The sequence below is a fragment of the Neodiprion pinetum genome, chromosome 5 (genome assembly GCF_021155775.2).
Source record: "Neodiprion pinetum isolate iyNeoPine1 chromosome 5, iyNeoPine1.2, whole genome shotgun sequence".
Taxonomy (NCBI): domain Eukaryota; kingdom Metazoa; phylum Arthropoda; class Insecta; order Hymenoptera; family Diprionidae; genus Neodiprion; species Neodiprion pinetum.
The window spans coordinates 1,065,629-1,082,760 of NC_060236.1; the positions used below are offsets into that span (position 1 = coordinate 1,065,629).

General features: G+C 43.7%; 1 protein-coding gene and 1 long non-coding RNA gene across 2 annotated transcripts in view; one reads left to right on the forward strand and one right to left on the reverse strand.

Annotated features, from left to right (window-relative positions):
• The window catches only part of LOC124218849 (ras-related protein Rab-37), a 54,188-nt gene extending 53,478 nt beyond the window's left edge, over window positions 1-710 (reverse strand). Inside the window, exon 1 of the mRNA XM_046625722.2 lies at window positions 235-710. The gene's annotated coding sequence lies outside the window, so the exon portion shown is untranslated. The remainder of the gene's footprint in view (window positions 1-234) is intronic.
• The window catches only part of LOC124218852 (uncharacterized), an 89,689-nt gene that overhangs the window by 54,771 nt on the left and 17,786 nt on the right, over window positions 1-17,132 (forward strand). The gene's annotated exons all lie outside the window — the stretch shown is intronic.

The following is a 17,132-nucleotide window of genomic DNA, read 5'->3' on the forward strand; positions in this document are numbered from 1 at the left end:
AACGAGAAGAATTCATGCGCAGCGAGGTTAGAAAATTTCAAATCCACATGCCGATAATTTGTATCTTTGGATTTCGTACCGCCGGAAAGTACGGGATTTATTGTAAAAAAAAAAGTTGGGGAATCAGCATTCCTTTGGATTGTAAGAAAGTTGGACAATAAACCTAGGACCAACATGATTAGATCACGGTGCAAATATGTACAGGTACTTGTATAGTATGACCGTCTAACTCACCGACAAACGGATGTTTCAAACGACGTTTACGGGTGGCTGGCTGAGGATGTTATTTATAATCCAAAACGACACTCTTATGCGTTGTAACACTAATCAAAGAAGGAAAGAGATAGGCTAGAATCGCAGTTGAGGGTATTATACGCTTGTCGAAGAACACCCCAAGATACGTCGATCCGACGCAGGCGCGTTACGCCATCGTGCCACTTATCGCCACTTTTCGTTTATACCTACGTCACTGTAACGTGTTGCGTCACTGGTTGGCTGTAGTGCACGTTTATAACACGAGATACACGTGGTTCACGAGTAACTTGCGTGTCCTTTAACGTCAGGATCCTCGTCTAGGGTATCCAGGAGGAATCGCCGGGCGATTCGAGCGGGACTGAATTTTATGCAACCAACCGGGGGACCAAAAATCGCTGTTCACGTAGAGAGAACAACTCACGCGACGGTTTCGAGGCTCGCCTGTTCTCGCGTAACGTGCAGCCCAACCTAATACCCGCGGCCGTCGCTTCGACGGATCGATTCCGACGCCAGATGTGACGTCACTACGGCACCCTTGCCCGACTCCGCGACGCACGCTTTATACACCGAGATCAATGGACGAGCTCACCCTCGCATCGTTCTTCCTCTTAAAAATTCCCTCACCTATAGACCGCCGCTGATCCAGCTATCTCCGCTCGTGAACAACCCTGACCTACGTCGGTTAAGGGTGCAGCAGGAGTTCCTTGGACTTGATGATAGGGCAGCGGACAGATATTACGCGTCTGTATCAAGAAGTTCCAACTTTCTCATTCCATCGAATAATACGTCGATATACGATCAAGACTTGGCCATTTTTACAAAATTCTATCAGTTCTATAAACCTGTGAAATTCAATTTTCACGAAAGGACCCCGCAGAATTCTTATGGAAATTGGCTCTCGATCGAATTGACGGGATTTTCAGTATGTTATATCAAAACTTCTTATGGACACGAGTTTCAAAAATCAGTAGCTTATGATATATAGACTTCAGAAGGGGGGTGAATGAATTTTTTTATATCTATGGATTACGCGATTCTTACGAATTACAAAGCTTCAAGGGGGGCTTGAAATCAAATGTATCATTCAAAAACTGTACGGCCGATTCGCCGAGACTTTGCGCAGGCGTGAAAAACAGGACAAGTCGATTCTTGCAAGGTTTGGAGGATCTCGTTCTTCACGCGAAATTTGACGTTGCACCTCCTTCCAGTAAACCATCGAGTTCGTGGATGGAATCGATGCATCGATGGAATCAATTACAGCTTTCTGCCCATTTTTGAGAATCAACCGTGCAAATTTTGATTGATTCGTTTGATTTCGAGTACCCTTGAAGCTTTATAATACATGAAAATGACGAAGTCCATAGATATCAAAAAATCTGGACACCCTTCTTCCGAAGCCTGTATCTCGGAAACTACTGATTTTTGGGACTAGTAGAGGATATGTACTATAACATACTGAAAATCCAGTCAATTCAACTGGGGGCCAATTTCTATAAGGATTCTGCGGGATGCTTTAGACGGAATTTTATTCTCATGCAGTAGATGTGAAACTTGATCAAATCCAGTACAAAAATCATCGCAGTTTGATTGTTTTCTGCAGTATATGTATGTTGTACCGAAGTGTTGAATAATTATATTATACATAGGTATACATTTGTAGTTGGTGTAGGTATATTTTATGTCTCTGGACGTCGTTAGTTGAAGTAGTAACCCGTCCGCATTGCAGAACTCACGGTGAATCGTATAATAACTAAGGCAATTTGTGAATACGCGATGAGACAGTGTTTCAGGGACTCTGAGGAACGAAGTTATAATTCGTATATTATAACGAGGTCGTTTATTCGTTGTAAAAACGAACGGACATCTCATGCAGTACAAAGTCAGTCTCTATTTCCGAGTATATACGGGTCAGTGGCGGTTTGAGTGAGTTTGTTTTAGGTTGGTCAAGTATTTTAACTATCGCCTTTGAATGTTGATTTCATAGACAGCCTTTCCAATGTAGTAAAAATCCCAATGCAAATATCTGCGAAATGTCGTTGATATTGGAATCATACTACTGTGTGTTTTCTCCTGGAAATATCAGTGTTGGTTATAGATGAATTGTTTTCTCGTAAGAGGATCATAATATGTTTGATAATCACGCCGTAAGATCTGCACTGTTGAAATTTGAGTAAGAACCTGCAGATTAAATCATACGACTTGACTTCTTCAAGTTGAAAAACGTTTTCGACCGATCGATCGGTAGATTGAATGATGCTTCAACGATCGAAGGACCCGGGATTTTGGCAGACCTGTGATCGCGGATTTTGAAAAACACCAGCTGGTGCCATCGCCGGCTTCGGTGCTATTCTGATCAACCCTTAGCTACCGGGGCTAGAACGAACTCGGCCGATAACGTAGAACGTTGCCGCCAGTCTCCGAAACATCAGGCAAGGGAGAGCGGACACGTGGAGGAGGGTCGACTGCTTAACGATTCAAGTCGCGCAAGTTGTTTGGGTCACGTTTGCGCCGGGTGCGAAAAATCTTCCGGAAACTGACACCAGATGACGACACGGTGCTTCAACAGCGCGAACATTCACCCCCATCCCCCCAGGGGACCTTGTATGAGCACGCTCCAAATTCCGAGAGCAGCACTTGAAAAGAAACGGCTAAGAACGACCCTCGGAGAATGACAGGCGCCGAGAAAATGAGGGAGAACGAATGGACGGAGGACAAGAAACCGGGTCTCCACTTGGCAGAGCGAGACGAAGAAAAGAAACGAAATAAAAAAAATAAATATCGGGGAAACAAACACGTGCGGCTGAAGAGACTTTCCAATTAGCACGGGAAGGAACACGAGCGATGTTACCCCTCTTAACGGGGCGGCGCGTTTTCATTTCGCTGATTTTTGCATTTCAATGAATTTCGAATCGATGACGAAGCTGTCGGAGAGCCGCGTAATTTTAACCCCCCCCTCGCCGCCAGATTATAAAACGCGACGGAGAACAAAAGCCTGTGGGAGACCTCGAGTGATGAGAAGAGGTTGCGAATCCATGCGAAACGTTGCATTCGTCGTTCGGATTTGCAGCTACTGTGCGGTTCGCGATCGTCGATGGAGAGAAGGAGATGAAACGGAATCACCTCCGCCTAGCGGGTGACACATGCGTCCCTGTTTGCTACGCGGCGCGGGCGTGACGACGCTGGCGTCGGGTCGCCATCTTGCACGTCCACGTCCTTCGCCTCGGGACCCAGGCGATCATAACGCCGGGCAGGTGGCCCGGGGCACCGCCCATAACCTGCACCGGCTAAACAGGAATTATGACCAAACTGGTGCTGCCGTTTCACACCCTGGTGTCCACCCCCTGCCTTGTATGGAAGAAACCGAGCTCAGGCCCGAACGATACCAGGAGAAGATGAAACCTCGGAGGTCGTTCCTGTCTCGACGACCAGGAGCCCTTATATCAGGAGTCGAGCTCCGTTCGTTCCTCGGGACTTCGACGTCGATGCAGCTCGTCCATCTCGTTCTCTTCAACAGCTCTTCCACCTTTGCGCATATCGTCTTTTCCACAGCCTTATCTGTCCTCGATTTTCTCTTACCATGACGGGGGTGGTCGTAGGTAAAGATTAGTTTGGTCATCGAAGTATCCGTTATCGAAGGTTATGGCTGGAAATGGTAGAAAGGTGTTCGGTTTCTATCTACTATCTTTAACACCGTGGTTTCAAAGAATGTAGTGCGTCAAGCAGTAGCTATCTTTTGTTTTAAAGTGCTAGAAGTTGGTTTTTAGTCATGCAAATCGAATTATTTCATTTTTCGTTTACAAGTCGTGTTTGAAAACATTGAATTTTATAAAGATGACCACAAATCGTTCATCTATTATACTTTGCAAAGGCGTGGGTAAAATTGAGAGAGAATTTTATGGCACCCAGTCAGCTAAATGCGGTGGTTAGATAATCAATTGCATAGGTACAAGAATTCGATAATCATCTGAAGCTAAGGAACGTTTCATGAGAGAATTATTCAAGAACCTCAATACCAGAAATGGTTTGGTAACTTGGCGATGTTAACAATCTTTCACTTGCGCCATCGAATCACGCTAAAACGCAGAGAGTGTCGTCTGAACAATCGTTCAATCGTTTTAACGAAGACAATTATAATAAACTCGAGGTTGAAGAGGTTGAAGAAATTGGTGTAGATTGTATAACCGTTGATCGAATGATCTTAACTGGGTTTTATAATTTGCGAAACGATGACGCTTCTGGGCGAATTCCAAGGGCGGGTAGCTCTTGTAAGAATTACATAGTCATGGTCCCAGAATTACTCGAGGTCCTAGAAATGTTCTTGAATTTTTCTCGTTCCTAAAAAGTCGAGTCCCGTCTCAAACCGCGATTTCGTTTTTCTCTACCAACAGATTGTAGTATAACTAACCTATACCTCGTACGGCGCGCCGATCATGTACAGTGCCCTCTGTTCTCTGCATTCGTGTACTTTTATGTTTCTTGAATGTCCTTGAATAACCTAAAAATGTCCTTGAATTTGTTAGGTTTTTCTTACTGGACACCATGATAGTAACGCAGGAAGTAGCAGTGCAATTACTGCATCACCGTCGTGAAAGTGGTGAAATATTTGCTCGCGCGAATTCTTTTCATTGCAGATTTATATCGCGTGTTTACAGGAAAAATTCCGTTCCCACGATCTGTGCGTAACGGAACATCTGTGATTCCGAGGTCAGTGTAACAACTCGTCCTTGCGCTCTTCCATCTCAATATAATCGAGGGGGTTACCACGTGGTTTCGCTCAATTATAGCGAAACAGCTTTTTATATCCGTACTTCATGCAGACGCTTATAGACGCCCGTTCCGCGATAAAAGTAGGTTCCTATAATACCATTCGTGTTTACGATCCTGCACTTCTTCGAGTGTTCGGAAGTGAAAAAACACTCGTAAGAACTCTCCGAAGATGCGAAATGTACGCTGAAACCGATTGTTCCCCGGCTCTTAACGGACGAATTCATTCGCACGGTTTCAAAAGCTTGTGCGATATGCACGGACTGATTGTGAGTCAGTTTTTCTAGAAACTTCATGTAGTGGAAATCTTGAAACCGCACGCGAAGCTCCAACCAGGCCCAATGTAATCGATACACTTGCCGCGCTTGTCAAACAGGATCTACTGCAACCGCTTTCGGATGAGTAAAAAGCGGAAATCATATACCTGTAACGATAAATCGACGACGAGAGATTATCACCAATTTCGCGTAAGCCAGTATAACGCTAGTGATGTAACGAATATTCGCATTCGCAAATATCGTGCGAATATTTTTCGAATATGACTGTCTCAAGTACTTCATATTTTGCTTGTAAAAGTTGTCAAAATAATATTAAATAAGACAAAAAACATTGTTTTGATGGACTTATATTACAAAAGTTTGTCTTCACGTTTGAATCACGCTCTAATCTCAAAATTAATTTGAGTCTCTGATCAATTTGTCGTTAAATAATGAAACAAACAATCGGCTTAGTTCGTAACAGCTTGGCAATTTCCATGATAAGATGCAAACGGCGCTAATTTGCGCGTGTGACTTGCATGGTGTACCGTCGTTCAATCAACTGTCGATGTTTAGCCATGGAGAAATGGCGCCAGATTTAAAAATGTGCATCCGCATTCGTATACGCGAATATTTGAAAATTCACATTCGTTACATCACTAGTATTATACGCATACCTTCAATGCAATTCGTGACCGTCGAGAGGCAGGCCAGGATTTGAAAAAACAGGGTAAACAACAACCTGTGCACCCAATTAGGCGGACGGAGTTTACCGCAGTGCGGAATATCCGGTTGCATCGGTTAAACGGACCGAGTGAATGCGCTTTTTACTTACCTGCAGCAGTGTCGGTTAGTCGTTTCTGTACTTTCTTTCCAACGGAATTCCAAACTAGACTTGAGTCGCGAGAAGATGTACTCGCTTCTGTACCATGATGTAAGGAAATAAGGTGTGTCAGAACTGAAGACCGATTTTCGCTCAGTCTGCGGATATCCAATATAACGTCACAGAAATCACGTAAATATAGGTTACTTGACGTTACTTATTCGTTTCCGTATATTCTTTTTCCTGAAAATGCTTATGTCTGCAGTCAAAAGTTGCGAAAATAATAAAAATATCAAACCTATTATGTGACGTCACCTTGGATATGTTTTCTGTTTGGTTCAACCAAAGCGTATGCGCATTTTTTCACCTTATTTCCTTGTATCGTGTTTTCCTTACAGATGTCGTTTAATATTTTCTCGGTCAGCCCAGACCCGTATGTTCGCGGAATCGCTGTTTAACTTCCACGCAAAATCGCACCTGCGTTTCAATGATTCCGAAAACAATGCATGATCTGCTGGAGGATTGTCGAAAAATTCGACGCTACTGTTCTCTCAAGTAACTGTATGTCCGTACCATTGACGTTCAATAGTTACTATATCCATTATTTCACTTTAGCGCAGGTCGTAAAATGCATTGAAGCCTCAGCCGTACATTTTCGTACAGAACGATTTCTTTCACTTCGACACTGGCAAGGAGAACTATTATACCTCCGGATCACGGATTCCACTGTAATTTCTAGGGATTTTCGTTCGCGCCAAATCTGAAATTGAGCGAAAGAAGGTCCAATGGATGGAACTGCGCATTGGAAGCTCCATACTTCAGGTCAAATTACACTCCAATTGGTGATGGATGAAGGGAAACGAAAAATATGACAGTGGCATGCGTGACGGCGGTCGATATTTTGGCAGTTATACATATACACCTACAGGCGTAGAATACTCGGGTTTTTTCCACCTCTTCCTCCTCCTCCTCCCATTCCATCTCGTTCCTCTTCTTGGTTTCGGGGGCGGGACGTGGAGGGTTGAAGGGCCAGAGGTGAACCGCGATCAGCCTATGTTGGACCCTTTTGCCGAACGCGAGTACGCCGTGGGTGGGGTGAGGACGCCGAAGGGCAGCGAGAGAGGAACAGAGAGATGGGGGAATGGGAGGTCTGCCAGCTTCGTGTCTCGCTTGCTACTCCAGCGGCAGACGGTCAAAAACTCACCTGACCGGTTGCCGCGCCGCTTACCTTTTCTTTCTATTTGCCTCGACCATTACTTTTCGTATTCTTTTTGATTCTTTTTGGTTTTTTTTTTCTTCCTTTATGTTTTCTTACAAATCGAGGGGTGAAAAAAGCGGGGATACAAAGGGGGAGAAGAAGAAGAAGAAGAAGAAGAAGAAGAAGAAGAGGAAGAAAGAATAAGATGGTAAAAAGATACTGTTCCTCGGCTTCTTATATAATGCTGACGCTGTTATTTTATGTATTTATTATTTTTTTTTTTTGTTTTTATATATTTATCAGGCACTATTTATCCCCGTTCTTATTCATGCATTGTTATTAATATTATTCTGCTCCGTTATCTTCTCCATACATCGGATCTTATATACTACACTTTCCGCAGTCCCCCATTTTTTCAATTTCTACCCAATTTTGGTCTTCAATGTAATTAACTCCTTTTCCGTTCAGTCGTATTCCAAGCACACGATGTACTTATATCTTCAAGATTCCAGATTACTGAATCAATTACTTGAACATTCGTCTACCGGTATAATATAATACGTGGACCGTGCCATGGAAACCGTGAAAAAGTATTACTCGACTAGATTGTGCAAGCATTTAAAAGCATTTTATTTGTGCTCGCAATTTTATATTGATAGATACAGGTGTACGTACACGTGTATAAATACGTACGAAACGGACGTACAAACCTACACAGCGTTGAAGCTCGACTGACGGCTTTCCGACGACGCAACAGGTTACAATACACACGTCTATATGTATATCTGTATATATGTACAATAGTTATACAGACCGCGTCAAGACGTAGGTTAAATTTATTTTACCGAAGAGCAATTACATGTGTCAGGATAGAGTCTATCAATCATGCTTTCTCGAGGTATTATACGCAGCGTGTATACCTACCTATAAAGATTTCTCAACCAGGATAATTCTTCCTGTAGACGATATTCTCTATTTATCGCTGTTCACGGCAGCGTCATGATCCTAAAGCAAATTTTTTTTTTCTCATACAATTAGCTTCAAATTAAGTCAAATTATTTTATTTCGCCGGGCGTCATCGATCGTTTGCAGATAAAGATGATCTACGTCGTACAACGTGTGTGTACGTGTGTGTGTGTGCGTGGTTTTTTTTCATTATTCTACAAATTCGCGCCAGTGGTAAAATATTATTTAACAAACGAATTACACTCGGCACGAAAACCAGTCGCAGTGACGCGGTATCGATTTGCAGGTGGATTCGAAGCGGGGGTGGGACGACGGCGAGGTGAGGGGCGGGGGGGGAGGAGGCGGAAAGGCGGAAAGGCGAGTGCTGCAGGGCGGAGGGCGGAGGGACGAACCGATCGCTTACAATGCAATTTATTACCGCGGACCACCTGCTCCCGAAATCTCAATCGACGGGCAGGTTCTCCATACCGTGAGAGCCGCGGAGTAGGCGACGAGACTCGAAGAAGCAAAAGCATGAAACGTAGATCATTTGTTGAAATGAAAAATTACTCGTTGAGAGCAAAATTCAGTATACTTCTGGGCTTTCACCGTATTATACCTACTTGAAAAGAACGAGATCTGTTGGCAAATTTTCCAATAACGAGTTTTTAATATCTACAGGAAAGTTAACTTTGGATTCCTTAGTTTGAACATTTTTAGTTCGCAAGTGTATAGATTAGAGTGGTTATATTTAAAAAAAAAAAAATTCTTCATCTTCTTACGTACCGTTCGAAAAGATAGGTTTTAGCCCGAAACGAAGTCTCGTGAAACCGGAACTCGGTGGCAAATATCTGAAAGGTGCCTTAATCGGTTTCAATTTTTCAAACACTCTAACCGAAATATCGCGAAAACTACAAAAGTTGGGAAGCTGTTTTTGGTTTCATTTTGTAGATAATGAAATGTTCTATAAAAAAGTTTAAGACTAGTATACGCCTAAATGTTTGTCGTGTATTCGATACGAACGTTCAAAGTTGAGTGCATTGAAGAAATGAAGCAAGATGCTAAGTTACTTTGCAAATTTTTATCTCGCCCGTCTTCTAGGCGGATACAAATAATGCCACGCAGTAGTCACGACATTTTCTAAAGAACATTTGACTGTCTACAAAATGAAACCAAAAACAGCTTCCCAACTTGTAGAATTTTCGAAATATTTCGGTTAGACTGTTTGAAAAATTCAAACCGGATGAAGCACCTTTCAGAAATTTGCTACCGAGTTCGGGTTTCACGAGGTTTCGTTTCAGGTTAAAATCTAACTTTTCGCAGAGTACGTAAAAAAGTAACCACCCCAATAGAGATATATATATTTTACATACTTAATTGGTTCGACCGTAATTATCGCAAATGGGTGAATATTCCTCGGCACAATTCGGTCCGTAATTAATCTGCAGTGTCTTGGAAAACTTCCGGCGAAAAACAAGGACGTAAACTCTCAGCTATCGCCGGGGCTGAATCATTCTAATTATTTCCTCTCTCGCGTTTCCACTTGTTGCGGGAATCGCTGTTGTGCGTTAACCGAGACGTGGCAGGCTGGCACATTGTACACCTATACAATCCGCAACAATGGTAAATTGCAAAAGCAGAGTAAAAATATACACAAGTATGCAAGAAAAACTTTTTACAGAGCTGATTACGCGGCTCATCTCGAATGTTAGGTGCGTGAGTGTAGCTGGCTTAGCTACGTGAAATTTATGCCTCACCGACAAGCCGAGGATAGCGATTATTCGGCTCGCGTGTTTTCGTAGAAAGAAGATGCAAATCTGCTAGCAGCGGCCTTTTGCAGTTTAAAATTAACGCTCGGATTTCCCTCCCTTACCCCGGACCCATTATTCTTCTCGGTATATTTCCGCTTCTGCTCACCGCGTGCCGTTCGCCATTTGCGAATCGAAAATCTCGACAGCATAAATTCAGCAATAAAGCGATATGCAGCAGCAGCGGTAACAGCAAACGATGACGACTCCGCGCTTATTGAGATGCCCTCTGTACTATATTTAGTCGAAGAAGAAGAAGAAGAAGTTAACGAGAATATTACACTTCGCTTGCCGCGCTTCCTTATTCCTTCATTTATGCGCTCATGTATAATATCCGCAAGAAGGGGATGCGTTCTATTCAAGCTATTGTAATGGATCCGGGGTGCGGAAAAAATTTTACGACATTCAATTACACCGTCGACGCAGCAGAATAATGGCAAAAGACGAACGAACAACCATAATTGCAGTGTTTAAAAAGCTTTCCCTCACCTCAGGTGCTCTTGAGAAGAGTTGTGCGATAAAATACTCGTCCCAGGTCATGTTCTTTGCATACATGTACAGTAAGAGGAAAGATGATTATGATCGATCGAATCACACCACAAGTGTACAGGTAATTCAACGATATTACCAATTATCCATGCACGTACAATTATTTTTATCATCACACCACTCACCGATGATGGATAAAGGTTTATCGTTATAAAATATGAACGTGGTTAGTTGCAGGTTGAGGGGTGCAGGATCTTCTCAATTTATAAATGGATAGTCCGAGCAGAAGGGTCGCGGTTCTCGAACGAATCTGCGGCTCAGGGGTGCCGACGATAGGGGTCGCATTAGTTGCAGGTTTATTCATGATGGGAGAGATTCTTTTTTCCCTACACTTCACGCTTCTCCTTTCCCTCGCTTTTTCTTCGTTATATATATATATTTTTTTTTGCAGCAAAAAAGCGAGGCGGGGAAAAAAAAACGTCGCGTTTTAGGGAGAGGCGAGTGCGAGAAAGAGAGAGAGAGAGAGATTGAGACTGTTTCACACAGTGAAAATCCGCGGTTTTAATGAGACTTCTTGCTTAACACTTCGGTATGTTATACCAGTAGTTAACTCTGCCAGACCATGGATTATGTTTCATCTTTTTTTTTTGTCGCTGGTTCTTTGGAGCCTACACGGTTTTTGCATCCGCAACGCTTTTGACAAAGACACCCCTGCAGCACTGCGAGTATAAGAAATTACGCGGAGTATAAGTGTACATATGTATAGATGTATGTATGTATACACCTCTAACGAACACTCGATTTAATATAACTTATAACAGACTTCTTGTTGAAATACCCAATTGTCCTAGTACAGACCGATATAAACTTCTATAACTTGCGAGAAAGACGTTTCATACCGTGCTCTAAAGTTTTCAGAGTTTGTTTTTACTCCCGGCAGCGTTCCCACGCGTTGCCTAACTTTTTCAATTTGTGTGTTCGAGCAACTATTGTACAGCAGAGAACTGTGCATCCCGTACTTTTACCTCAGATTCCAGAGGAACATCTTGAAAAGTCGAAGCATCGCGGACCCCAAGATTGAGTAAAAGTGCGAGGACGTTGTTCCGCTTTTTTCATACGCACTCGCATACCCGGTAAAATTTTTTTCACTCTCGGACACGACGTGCTGTTTTATATATTCGAAAACTAATGATAGGCTTAACGATTTAAAAAAATCAGCGATTCCAGCTCCAACAGCTTGAATTGTCCTCATACTATTGAAACACGGTGCGAATGGGTGGGGATAAAAATATAGAAAGATCAAAAAATTGCAGAGTCACAAAATCGAATTTTCGAAGAAGCGAAAAGTTCATTTGTAGAAATGTTGAAAGTATATGGTATGGAGAAGCAAAAGGATAGAAAGGTTGGAAGACAGAATGATGAAGTGTAGAATCGTCAGATTTCCTCTCGATAATATAAAATCGTATATAGATTCTTGATTTTGCCATTCTATATTTTGTCATTCTGTATTTCGATTTTCTATATTTAAAATTTTCTATACTTGGACTTTCTACACTTAAAAATTTTACGATTCAGATTTGCGAATTTATGAAAATACGGTATTCTGGTCCATCCGTTCACCGAAATTTCTAATTTTTTTACCCCTATTCGTGCGAATCCTAAACATCCGCATGATCACGGGTTAAACCCCCGATTGCGTTTATCCTTCAGTGCTGCAGAACGACGATCACATGCTGCATTTTCGAGGGAAAAGGATGAAGCGAGGCGTTTGTACGGGGTGAGGGTGACTGAGAGGGAAGATGAGAGCGAAGCCAGGGTGGGAAGGCAATGCAGGGTGCAGGGGTGTAGGGTGCATAAGCGCCGGCGCCACTCGGGCGCATCCCGTTGCGTCCGCAGTCGATAAGCGGGATATTTTACTTCCGAATTAAGCGTTAGCGCCGGTACCGAGACGGGGGAGGGGTCCAGAGCTGTTCACCCTTGGCATGACAACAGCGAGGAAAATAAAGGAGAGAGAGAGAAAAGAAAAAACAACATCAGATGCCTGGTGACAAAACGCACTTCGGGGGTTGGGGAACGCGATATGTGCTCGATGGAGAGGAGAGCTACCCTCATGGCTCGTACCGTGATCACCCCTTCGCCCCGATTCGCTTGTCACGTCCAAAAGAGTCAGATGGTAGGTAGGTAGGTGGGTATTCATTCGTCAGAGGGGACGCCGACGTCGTTTGCCCTCTCGGCAAATTAAACGTCGCACGATTTTACACCTTGCGGCGGCAATTTAGAATAAATTATAATTATACAGCGTGTCTCTTAACTCGATATACAACAACGTTACAGACTCATGGTGTCGAATGGTCTTGTAAATGTCCTTGAATACTGCTTGTCCTTCAAACGTCCTCGAAACTATCCTCGAATTTTTCTTGTGTTCTGAAAATATTCTATTCTTAATGTTCCTGAATGACCTGAAAATTACCTGAAAAAGTCCTTTAAACGTCCTTGAATTTCTTACGGAATTTTTACTGGGTACCGTGTATGGATTAAAACTCATTTTACGTCAGTCGGATTATGTCGCTCTGAATTACAAGCCCCGTTCCTATACTTACTTACAATTAGACGCTTAAGGATGTATATTTTTTATTGACCTAGAACGATTTCGACCTACACGCCTTTACATCCTTAAGCTTCTGTCAGGTTGCAGTTGAATCCAAGAAGTTGAACGTAGTTTTTAACACGTGTAGAGAGTTTTCAAAGTACGGCACAGAAAATCTACGTACAAAGAGTTAGTGAAATCGCTGCATTGATCAGGATCCTTCGTTATCTAAATCAGTTAATAAAAAAGTATTGCGTTTACTCAAATGATACTTGATTCGGTCATAAGTTCTGAAGAATAAAAATTTATTTCAATGTTATCGGATTACAATGTATTTGAACAAATAAACGATGTTTAGTTAGATCGATAATTGATATTCATATGTTTCAACGATCCCGGATCAATTCATCAGTACCAGTCAGTCAGCCTTTCCTTGTCAATGTCGTACCGCGTCTCTCTCTCTCTGTTATTTGTAGAACGTGCCGGCCAGTCAGTTTTGACCAGTTGCTAGTCGAGTCCCACTACCAATAAAAGTTTCCTGTCGTCGCCTCTCTTGCGTTTCCTTCTCGTTCCCCGGGTATCCTGTCCATCCTGCGGCCACCCCACCCGCCGGCTAGTTCTCTTCACGTGTAGTGATTTTTGATGCTCGAGAAGAGGCGATGCGTATAGGGCGATCCTGGGCAACTATCTACTATGGCTCTATACGTGTTGTAGCGTTAATATACCTTGTGTAAAGACTGCAGCAATTAGCGCCGCAGCGCCGGCGTGAATCCCAAACTCCTGTTCGTATCACGGTCCACCAGAAAGCGGCCGGAAAAAGAGCGAGAGAGAAAGAGAGAGAAAGAGTGAGAAGCGGCGGCCAGAAGGAGGAGTGAAGGGACCATCGGCGAGGACAAGGACAAAGAGAGGGACGTCGATTTAGGCGGTTTCACCGCTGCTTCTTGCGAGTCCCGAGGAAAGAGGATGAGGAAGATGTCGTCGGTCTGTTCTCATTGCGCGGAGTACGCATATACGTGATGGTCGAAACTGCATCGGTAGGCTTGTCCCTAGTTCCTATAACGATCAAACTGGGATGGCGGTGAATTTCGTAGATTTACGATCTAGCGATGATGGATGAACGGTTGTAGTGATTTCGAAGATCAGGGATTTCGCGAAAGTCTGCGAAATCTTCAAAGCTACGTGATGATTACCTGAGTCAGTGACAGATGCAGTTCAACTTGACATATCGATTTTCCGTAAAGGTAGAAGATCGTGGTAGATATAGCATATTAAAAGAAAGACCAGTACAGAGATGATTGAACCGATACTCAGCAAGGGGGTAAAAATAAACTAAAATAATGATAAACCGAGGAACGAGATGAATGCTCTCGGTCGCATCGAATTCACTGCATCGTCGATCTCATTTGGATGGAAGAATACACACGATAAGTTGAGAATGAGTTCTTCGAAGTTGGAACGTCGTCGTCGTCGTTGTCGTTTCGAGGTGCATGCGGCGGGAGAGTCACCCGATCGCGAAGATGTATAAATCCAAGTGCAGTATGCAGAAGAAGCTACTGCACCGGAGAGCACATCGAGCGTCCGCGGAGGCATTTAATCGGCCCATCGAACGGACGATGTAGAGAAGATGAGAGGATAGCGTTGGAGGACCGTGAGGGTGAGAAAGGGGACTGCATCCCGCCGATAGAGATCGCACGACGCCTCCCCACGACGAGAGAGAGGCATCAGCATCGGAGACCGACCGGTCGAAGCGGGTTGTAGGTACCATTCCCGAGGGAACGTACGCGCCCTGGACTAACTGGATTCATTAAAGTCATACCGCTGGCGCTAATGCCGTGGGGTGAGGGGGATCGCCAGGGTCACCGAGGGCCACAACAACTCATTGCGTACTGTCGGGAAACAATATGGTGGTATAAACCGTACCTGCTGTCGCGAGGCTTTAACGTCTCTCTGACTTTTCGTCAATCGTTACACCCCATGTTGGTTGCTTTCCTTTGTGCCGGTTATCCTCGGAATTATTGGCGAAAGGCACGCGACTTCAGCGAATCGAGCTACCCGATAACCATCAAAGTGTTACAATGGCTGTACCGCGAATTTCAACAAGACTTGGAACTCGGTTTACCAGTATCGATTTCCTGGCATCTGGCCGAATCGAATCGACACTGTCTCGTCTAATGATCATGCATTACTCGACGGGTTTTATCGGTGAATGGCAAAGGTCACTATGTGTCTCCGTTATTTTTAAAGCCCGAAATAAAAAGCAAGTCTGGTTTAATTTTGGATGGTTCAACTATCAGAATCGGATGAAGTAACAAGCTTCGATCGACTGGTAATATTTGAATAACAAACGGAGTGTAATACTTCATTAATTTAAAAATGTCTGCACCTCGTTGTCGTCGATAAGTTAAATTGATAGTTGAAATGGCTCGCGCAGTCATCATTGAAATCGATACAGCGTTGTATCGTTGCGCCTGCCGTAGCCGGTTGATGAACATGGACGATAACCATCTCTACCGCGAAAATGTCTTCGAGGAAAATTACACCGAGTGCCAGAGTGCAAAGGCGGCGGAACCGTGCACACAGGTGCCTGGAGCTTTTGTGAGTATTAAGTTCAAAGACGGAGGAAAACGGGCCGCGAGCCAAGCCAGACCAGGCCACGTCGAGCCGAGCGACCGCATCGAGGTCACGACACGTTATTTCGAGAACTCCTTAAGACCTCCTTAGACTATTCGCGGGTGCGATAACACCGTGTCGCGAAGAAAGGGAGAATCTGATATACCTGTACCGATGCCTTGCAGGTATACAGTGCGACGGTAGTTGTTACAGAAACGACGTCGTAGCCGCTTGCCTGAAGTCATGACTATTATTAAAAGTTTACCGGTATGACGACACAGCGAGATTAGGACGATTTGTTGTAAATTATCGTTACTGCAATTAGTGGGTTAGACTCCATCGTTACGTGAGGAGAGTTTGAATAGAGTGTCCGGAATCGGCGCTTTTCTTTTCCACGAATTTTGAAATGTTACTGAAATTGCGTAGGTACCTACTGACTACGAATGGTAGAGGTAACGACCACTGTCTCATATGGTTGTTTACTCAAAAAGTGTCCACCGAAATGCATAAAATAACGATGGCGCTTGTGCATCTGAGGACGTTGTCTGAACTTGGCTGTTTTACAATATTAGACAAATTGAAGGACGCCGAGTGGAAATAGTAAAATATCTTGGAGTAATTGTAGACACTAGAGTCGTTGATGAAAGCATCGTAATTGAAGGATCAACTGCTACAAACGTGGTCAAGTGAAAATTTAGTTGACTCATTTTATCCAACCTGAAAGCTTTGAAACCTGAAAAATGGTCCTCTGGTACACTAACACGTCATCTTAATTTACAGGGACATAGTGGTCCCTGCCTCTACTCTCCGTTATACTATCGACGAAGGTAGAAGGTTCGTCCAAGTAACTCAGAGTGAATAAGGTTGTACCCAATAAGGATTGCTGAGCAAGATCCATCGTGGCATCGTCTCTCGGATTTGAAAAATTGCGGATAATCGTAAGTAGGGCGAGAGGTTCGCAGAGAGGTAGCTGTGTGCCCTATCTACTCAAGTATACAACATCACCACGTTGTAAAACATTCTACGGAGTTGATAAAAGGAAATAGAGAAGTGGCCGCCGAGCTAGTGGGCGTGACATCGTGGTGCTGGCATTGTTCCTGCAGGCCCGATAAGATATACTTACCCACACCGTTACGCTTGCATACGTCCTATCTATACGATGCACAATACACCTGCAACGTATGAACAACGTGACTGGCTCCCCCCGTTATATCTCCGTGCAGTGTAGGTACACAGTTACACACGCACGCCCACAAACGCACACATGGTGCATGATATTTACGGGAAGGCCCCGCAGTCACAGGAACGTTATTACCGGTACACGTTGCCAAAATTTCCACGCTATTGGCAATTAGGATAGCTGCAGGTGATCGTGTTGTAGGTTATAGTTTAGTGA